The sequence below is a fragment of the Cupressus sempervirens genome, chromosome 10 (assembly GCF_028749045.1).
Source record: "Cupressus sempervirens isolate cs-2001-9-10 chromosome 10, ASM2874904v1, whole genome shotgun sequence".
Classification (NCBI taxonomy): domain Eukaryota; kingdom Viridiplantae; phylum Streptophyta; class Pinopsida; order Cupressales; family Cupressaceae; genus Cupressus; species Cupressus sempervirens.
The window spans coordinates 646,758,131-646,767,198 of NC_143127.1; positions in this window are offsets into that span (position 1 = coordinate 646,758,131).

Consider the following 9,068-nt stretch of genomic DNA (forward strand, 5'->3'; position numbering starts at 1 on the left):
CAAGATCTATAGAAGAGGCTCTTGGTATGAATGATTCAGAGTCTTGGAAAATAGCCATGGATAAAGAAATGGCAGCTCTTAAGAGGAATCAAACATGGGACCTTGTACCATTGCCTGAAAGACGGAAGCCTGTTGGTTGTAAATGGGTGTTCAAAAGGAAGATGGGTTCATATGGAAGCATTAAGAAGTATAAAGCACATTTGGTTGCAAAAGGTTACTCTCAAGTTGAGGGAGTAGATTATGGTGAGATTTTTTCTCCAGTAGCCAAAATGACATCCATTAGATTTTTGCTTTCTATTGTATCAACTTATGACCTAGAGATCGAGCAAATAGATGTGAAAACTGCTTTCCTTCATGGAGATTTGGAGGAAAAAATTTACATGTCACAGCCAAAGCACTATGTGGTGAAAGGTAAAAGTCATTTGGTCTATAAATTGAAGAAATCCTTGTATGGTTTAAAACAGAGTCCTAGGATGTGGTACCAGAAGTTTGATACATATGTGTTGAGTTTGGGATTTGTGTGATCTAAATCTGATCATTGTATATATTTCATATTTGATGGTGATGGTTTTTTGGTTATTGCCTTGTATGTCGATGACATGTTGTTTATTGGCAAAGGAAAAGGTTTGATTGCAGAGTTAAAATCTCAACTCTCAATAAAGTTTGAAATGAAAGATCTTGGTGCAGCTAGGCACATTCTGGGAATGGAGATTATAAGAGATAGATGGAATAGAAAGCTTTGGCTAGGCCAAAGTAAGTATGTTGGTACTATTTTGAAAAGATTCAATATGCAGGATTCAAGACCATTGAGTGTTCCAGTTACTATGGGAACAAAGCTTTCTAGCTCACAGTGTCCTACATCCCCATTGGAGATGGAAGAGATGAGTCAAGTACCATATCAGAGTGTTGTTGGAAGTTTGATGTATGCTATGGTTTGTACAAGACTAGACATTGCCCAAGTAGTGGGAGTACTTTCCCGTTATATGTCTAATCCAGGAAGAGCACATTGGGATGCAGTAAAAAGAGTTTTCAGATACTTGCAGGGTACCTCAGAGTACTCAACATGTTTTCATGGAATAGGAAGTGAGCATTCCTTGGATATTCGAGGCTATGTGGATTTAAACTGGGCTGGTGATGTTGATAGAAGAAGATCCACCAGTGCATATGTGTTTACATTATTTGGTGGTGCAATCAGTTGGATGAGTAAGCGACAGGCTGTGGTCGCTTTGTCCACTACTAAGGCAAAGTATATGGCAGCTACTCATGCCTGCAAAGAAGCCATCTAGCTAAAGAGATTGTGTTCAAATATAGAGTTCAAACAGGGTGCAGTGACAATTTATAGTGACAGCTAGAGTGCAATTTGCCTAGTGAAGAACCCGACTATTCATGCGAGGACCAAGCACATTGATGTACAATATCATTTTATGAGAGATATGGTTGAGGATGGCAAGGTGAAGCTGAAAATGGTAGAGACTTTGGTGAATGTTGCTGATGCATTAACTAAGCCCGTGAGCACAGAGAAATTCAGATGGTGTTCAGAGTCTATGGGCCTCTCGGCTCCTAGCAATTAAGTCCATGATATTTCTAATCCCCTGACTTTTGCAAGGTGTTCGACAAGTGGGAGAATGTTGAGAAACATGTGTCTCAACCTTGCAATCTTTTCTTGAAAAATTCCAGAATTAGTTTGTGGGAGTTTTCCACTTGTTTATGCATTGGAAAGTGGTTAGTGAGTTGTTAAATGAGTCTTGTCCTTAGTAGAATATAGGTAGGCTATTTTTAGAGCCTTGTTGACTCATTTTGTGACTTTACTAGGGGTCTAGTTGTTGTCAAAAATGGGTAACATGTGGCATGGTAGTTTTGCTCATGGTTTTGTAAAACCATAAGTGGTTTCCAGGTTGTAAAATCACTATAAAAGGAGGGCTTGGGGAGGTGTTTGTGTAATTGAGTTCAGTTTGCAAGACTGGTGCTAGAAAGAGTCTCCAAGTTCGAGTTGTGGTGATGTGCTCCTGTAAGAACTTGCATTGCAAGTGTATTGTAATCATCTTGGTTTGATAATACATTGTACGAGTTTTGGAGGGTGGGGTTTTTCTCCCGAAAGGGTTTCCCCACGGTAATCACTATGTTGTGTATTCTTTGCTATTTTGATTTGCATTTCTTGAGATCTTTGCAATAGTTACTTTGATTTGCATAATCGCCCTCTCAAAGATTAGCGTAGGAAGCGATTCCGCACACCTTTGCTTCCTTACAGATGTGCTTATTGGTATTCCATGAAGCCGCCCTCATTGTATTTTTCTAATCACAAGGATTGGATCCTTATTCGCACTCGCACCCACGGCTTCTCCAAGACTCGAGCATTGTTGAAGTTATCATGACCCTCGTTCATGCATGAATTTGTGAATTCTGATTTATTGAAAATTCGTGTTTAGCCATGTGTGGTCTGCAGCTTTTGCATATCCAATGTCACTATTGTCACTAATTGCTACCATTTGTGCTGCCGACGAATATCTCAGGAGAGAATGATGCTCGATGCCCACCCCAATGTCTTCAGTCAAGTACCCCACCTGTCTTTCATTCTTTTATGGCTTATGCATGTGCTGTCGAGCATATCTTATTCATCGATTTGAGGGCAGGACACCATAAGTCTAGTATGCACCCGAACTACATCCACATCAATCATATTGTAGAAGAGGACAAAGACTGTTCATGATTCGAAGACAGTGAATCTCCATTGGTAAGATCATAACTTAGAATGGTTGAAAAGCTCCTTGCATAGTCCGAACATATCACACCTTGCGTTGTTCCAGTTCATGAGTTCTGTCCATGGCCTGTTTGTGTGTGCTTCCATAGCAAGGGCACCAGCTTCTGCGTCTTTGGCCGAACACTTTGTATCTCTTACAGCCAGTATTGTTCCCCGTAAGTGGACTGAAACTGTCTCTCCGCTCCAAAGAAACCTGGCATGAGCGAGTCAAAAAGTGACCAGAGCTCCAAGACATTAATGTCTTTGCGGAAAACATCATATGATGTTATAACACTATTATACTCTGTAAACTGATTCCAATGCAGGGAGCGCTTTTGAGGAGACCCAACATATTGCAGAGGATTTAGAGCGGAAATATCAATAAATTTCTCAATTTCAAAGGCCCAATGACCCACGTGATCATACAAAATCCCATGAAGCTTAAAACGCTTGAGAAATCCTAGCCAATTAATGCCTTCTTACTGGTACCTTCTAAGGGTCACTTTCAATTCTATAGAAAGTTTATAGTCATCAACTTGCGAATTAACAACCTTTATTAGTATTTAATGGATACCTATAACATATTTCAAATGCCCAATTATCACTGGTGTGCACTCTGAAATAGAAGTCTGACTGGTCTTCATCTTTTGAATCGTCAAACTCTTAAATCTACAGTAAACTTTAACACGAAAGTTTGATTCTGAGGATATCAGGCTGCACATCTGCACTGATAAGTTTCAGCTCTGAACTTTGATTTTGCAAACCAAAGCTTCAACTTGAAGTTCAAGTTGAAGTTGGAACCTTTGGTTCAAGTTCGAATTCAACTTAATATGGGTATACTATACTTCGGAATGTATTGACAATTCGGCCTTCTGTAAACCCGATCTTAAAATGAAGTAGAATTTGAAGTTTTGAATTTGATGGTTGCACTTCAGCATATCTTCATAACTCTATCTTCTTCCCAGGTTATATTTCATAAACTATCATCTGTGATTAAAAAAATTGAACAAAATTTACTTTATGGAGTTGACTTAAAAGTTTAGAATGCTGGTGTTAAAAGCAGGGTAGCAAAGAGAAATAGTAAGATATCTCTATTTGTTACCCTATAGTCACATTTTTCTCTAGAGATAACTTAACCCTAAAACTCAATTTGAAATAGTGCATACCAGTATGAACTGTAGAGCTGTCATTTGGGATTGCTGCCACTATTACCAAGGTGTTATGGCAGCGAGCACAACACATTGTATTCATCTGTTGGAGTAAAGGCATTGAAGGTGCGGAAACATCTCCACTGTTGGGCTTATTACATTGAGAATCTTGCTTCTGTTTTCTCCTTTCTCTCGTTTGTCTATTCTGAAACCAATAGAATATGTGAGAAATATATTAAAAATTAATTTAATACACAAATACTCACAACCCTAAAACTAAAATCTTTACTCGGCACTTGAAAAAGTGCTTGGCACATGAAGGTGTCGAGTGCTAGTTTTACTCGGCACTTGATGGTGCCGAGTGACAGGCAACAGGTGCCGAGTGAGCTCAGCACACAAATGATAGGTGCTGTGTTAGCTCGACACTCAAAGAAGACAATGGATGCCAAGTAAGGTCGGCTCCAACTAATAAGATTTATAACTTAGAAAAAATCTAACGTGAATGCTTTCACGATTAAAACCAGAGAGCCAAGCTTTAACCTTTCAACCAAGTTTCTCAAATACAATGAATAGAAGAAGAAGAACAATAGATTTGAGTATGTCTACTTTATTTTCTATTCAACTGAGATTTATTCTATTACAAAATTTTGGAGCATTCTGCTTCAACCAGAAAACCCTAAACTGATAATACTTCAAACTTCAATAAACTTTTAAACCTGCAACTCTAATCGCTTTATACAATGGTGCCTGGAGCAATCACTGCTTCAATAGGACAAATCCAAACAACAATGAACTTACTGAGTGAACAAGGGAAACACGTGCAACTGCAGGCACATACTTCTTTCCTTCTTCCTTCTCTTCTCAGCTCTGCAACTTCTCTCTGATCTGCTTGATCTGCAGAACTCTACTGAATAAATGAATAAAACATTCCTTTTGTCACATTCCAGTTTTCCCCTCTTTTCATAATTTGAAAACCTCACCTACCCGTATTAATTTCCCTGTATGTTTTGGACATGAGGGGGTAGGTGAGCGTTTGGCTCTAGGGGCAAATGTCAAAGCTGCATTAAATATTCCAACACTCCCCCTTTGCCCCGAGCCAAACAAACAAGGATCAAAGCTGATCCAAATCAACTACACCAAGACACTCTCTTAGGTGTACAAAAGATCCAATGCCTAATAGTTTTGTGAAAATGTCTGCTAGCTGCTGCTCAGACTTACAAAAATTTATTTTGATATCCCCATTCTCCACCAACTCTTTGATGAAGTGATATCTGATTTTTATGTGTTTTCTTCTCCCATGGAAGACTGGATTCTTGGACAATGCAATTGATGAGATCTTGTCACAATAAATTGTGGTTCCATCCTCTTTCCTTTCATTCAAATCTGTCAAGATCCTCCTTAGCTAAATTGCTTCACATGCTGTTACATTTGCTGCTATGTATTCGACCTCTGTTGTAGATTGAGCAATAACTGGTTGCTTCTTGGATGCCCATGAAATTGCACCCGATCCCATATGAAACATGTATCCGGAAGTGCTCTTCCTATCATCTATACTTCTAGCCCAATCACTATTCGTGTAACCAATCAACTTGAAATCATCATTTGCAGTATACAAAATCCCAAATCCCTTGGTACCTTTCACATACCTTAGGATCCTTTTTCCCGCTTGCCAATGGGAATCCTTTGGTGTTTCCATAAATCTAGAAATCAGACTTACTGCATGCATTAGGTCTGGTCGAGTTGCAATCAGATACATTAAACTTTCAACCATACTCTTGTATAGTGTTGGATCCACTCTCTTACTAGAGTCTTCCTCGCTCAATTTTAGACCTACTGCTGTTGGTATGGGGGTTGTCTTACTATTCTACATTTTAAATCTCTCCAAGATCTGCCCTGCATACTTTTCTTGAGAGATAAAGATGCCATCATGCATTTGTTTTACTTCTATGCCTAGAAAGTATTTCAAGAGACCTAGGTCTATCATTTCAAATTCACTTTTCATGGCCTCTTTGAACTCACCAATTAGAGCTTTATCATTACCAATAAAAATCAAGTCATCTACATACAAGACAACAATCAATACATTACCATCTGTTGCCTTGATGTAGAGAGTAGGCTCACCATTGCTTTTTCTAAATCCATTGCTCATCAAATATGAGTCAATCCTACTATACCATGCCCGTGGAGCTTGCTTGAGCCCATAAAGAGCTCTCTTCAACCTATATACTTTATGTTCTTCACCTGCAACTTCATAACTAGGTGGCTGCTCCACATACACTTCTTCTTTCAATACACCATTTAGGAAGGCGGACTTCACATCCATTTGGTATACTTTCCATTTGTGTTGAGCTGCAATTGCTATGACAGCACGCACAATTTCAGTTCTTGCAATCGAGGCATATGTCTCATCATAATCTCTGCCATACTGTTGTTTGTAGCCCTTGACTACCAGCCTTGCCTTGTGCCTATCAATCTTGCCTTCAACATTGCATTTGGTCTTATAGACCCATTTCACTCCAATCACTTGTTTCTTTGGAGGCAATTCAGTTAGCTCCCATGTCTCATTCCTTTCTATGGCATCTATTTCCACATCCATGGCATTACACCATTTCTTCTCCTTAATAGCTTCCTCAAAATATACTGGATCACTATGAGAAAATAATGCAAAATTAACACTCTCATCATAATCTTCATACCTTTCATCTTGGTATATCTCCCTAAGACTCTTGGTCTTTCTTGGTAACATGGAGGAGAGTGTGGGATTAGAATCTTCACTGATGCTACTTTGCCGACCAGCTCGATCTTCACTGTTACTAGGCACTAACATTTGGTCATGCCTAGAGGAGCTCGGAAATGTCTGAATCTACTTGCCTTTTCTTCTATTTACTCCTTCTTGTTCATCAGCATCTTCTTCACTCATAATTGACACTTTACTAGAAGTACTTGGTGACTCATCAATTAAACCATAACAAAACTAATTTTCAAAAATTCCACATCTCTTGAGAGAGTCATCTTGTTGTTCAATGGGTCATATAATCTGTATGCCTTTGATTCTGGGCTGTATCTAGTGAAAATGCATTTCACACCTTTGGCATCCAATTTCTACTTTTGCTTTTTAAGCACATGTGCATATGCTACACATCCAAACACCCTTAAGTGTTCAACTATCCATCTTCTTCGTGACCATGCTTCCATTGGAATTCTATCATAGACTGCCTTTGTAGGAAACCTATTAATTAGGTAAGCTGTTGTTGCCACAGCCTCTCCCCAAAATTCAGTTGGGAGACCTTTCTCTTTCATCATGCTCCTTGACATTTCAACAATGGTCCTGTTCTTTCTTTCAGCCACTCCATTCTACCGTGGTGTATAGCTGGTTGTGAGCTCTTTCTTTATACCATGTTTCTTGCAAAAATTTACAAAAGAATTGGAGGTATACTCCCCTCCTCTATCTGATCTTAGGACCTTGATATAGTGTCCACATTCTCTTTCAGCCTAGGCTTTAAATTTTACAAATTTATCACATGCTTCATATTTATTCTTTAAGAAATACACCCATGTCCAACGACTGAAATCATCAATAAATGTCATGAAATAAGTACTGCCCCCAATTGCATAGGACCGACTAGGTCAGTATGCACTAACTCTAATGGATATCTAGCCCTCCTAGAATTTTCAGAATTAAAGGGAAGCCTATGTTGCTTACCCAAAATACAAGCCTCACACTTGTCACATGAATTTTCTATATGTGGCAAACCTTCTATCATTCTTTTATTTGATAACAAATTTAAACTAGCATAGCCTAGATGACCATACCTGAGGTGCCACAACCGTGAAGGGCCTTCAATCACACTCCTTAGAGCTGATTGTGTGGGAGGTGCAGCACCAACTTGAGATGAGAAACATGTCTCTGTCCTTAAGGGAAATGTTTTGTTCTTTGTCATTTGAACTGCTGCATGTAGGTTCTTGCTCTCATCCTTTTCATAAATGACACATGTGTCATTCGCCATCAGCACTTTGTATCCATTTTGAATGAGCTGACCAATGCTCATCAAATTGTGCTTCATACCAGATGTGAAATACATATTTTTTATTTCCTTTTTCTCACCTTTCTTGGTGTGGACCATAATAGATCCTTTGCCCACAACTGGTAGAGTTCCATTGTTACCTATTTTAATTTCAGATTTGAAACTCTTGTCAATGAATGAAAACAAGGTTTCATTGCCACTCATGCGGTTGTTACATCCACTGTCGAGGTACCAAACCTCAGAGCTTCCTTCTTCACCAACATTATACATGATGAAAGCAACAGCATTGGGTCCACTTCCCATGTTCACATCAGCCACATTTGCTTGTCCTAACTGATCATTCTGCTTCTTTCAGCATTCATTTGCATAATGCCCATATTTATGACAGTAGTAACATTCTACATTACTTTTATTTGAGTTGTAATTTTTCTTACCTCCTCTTGAAGTATTTTGTGAGCTACTTGCTCCATCTACTCTTCCTGAGCTGCAGCATTTCTTTATCCTCCATTTCCTCAGCCTCTACCTCTGGAGTTCATGCTTGAGCCATTTCTTCCTCTCTCCCTTCCTCTTGGATTTGACTAAGCCTTGAATGCTTGCTCTTGGGAAGAAGAAGATGTGGATCTATTGATCCTATGCTCATGGGTTTGAAGAGAACCCATCAACTCATCCATTGTCAAAACAGTGAGGTCTTTTGCCTCTTCTATGGTCATGACCAAATTGTCATATTTATGAGGTAAACTTCTCAATATCTTCTCCACTATTCTCTGTTCTTGATAGTCTTCTCCATTTGACTTCAATTGGTTAATCACATTGGAGGTCCTTGAACTGAAGTCTGCAACTGATTCGTTCTCCTTCATCTAAAGGTTCTAAAACACCCTCCTTATGTTCTATAGCTTTACTGTATAGACTTTATCAGTCCCCTTGAAGTTCGTCTCAAGGATATCCCATGCTTCCTTTGCATAATATGCTGCTGCAATCTTAGGGAATATAGTCTCTGTCGTTGCTGCTTCAATAAGACTTAATGCCTTTGCATCTTTCTTTCTTGACTCTTTCAAATGAGTCTTCTGTGCATTTGTGAGGGCAGCATACTAAGTTGGATCAGTCACATCATTGAACCCATTAACTACAAACTCCCACAAATCATTAGCAACCATAATG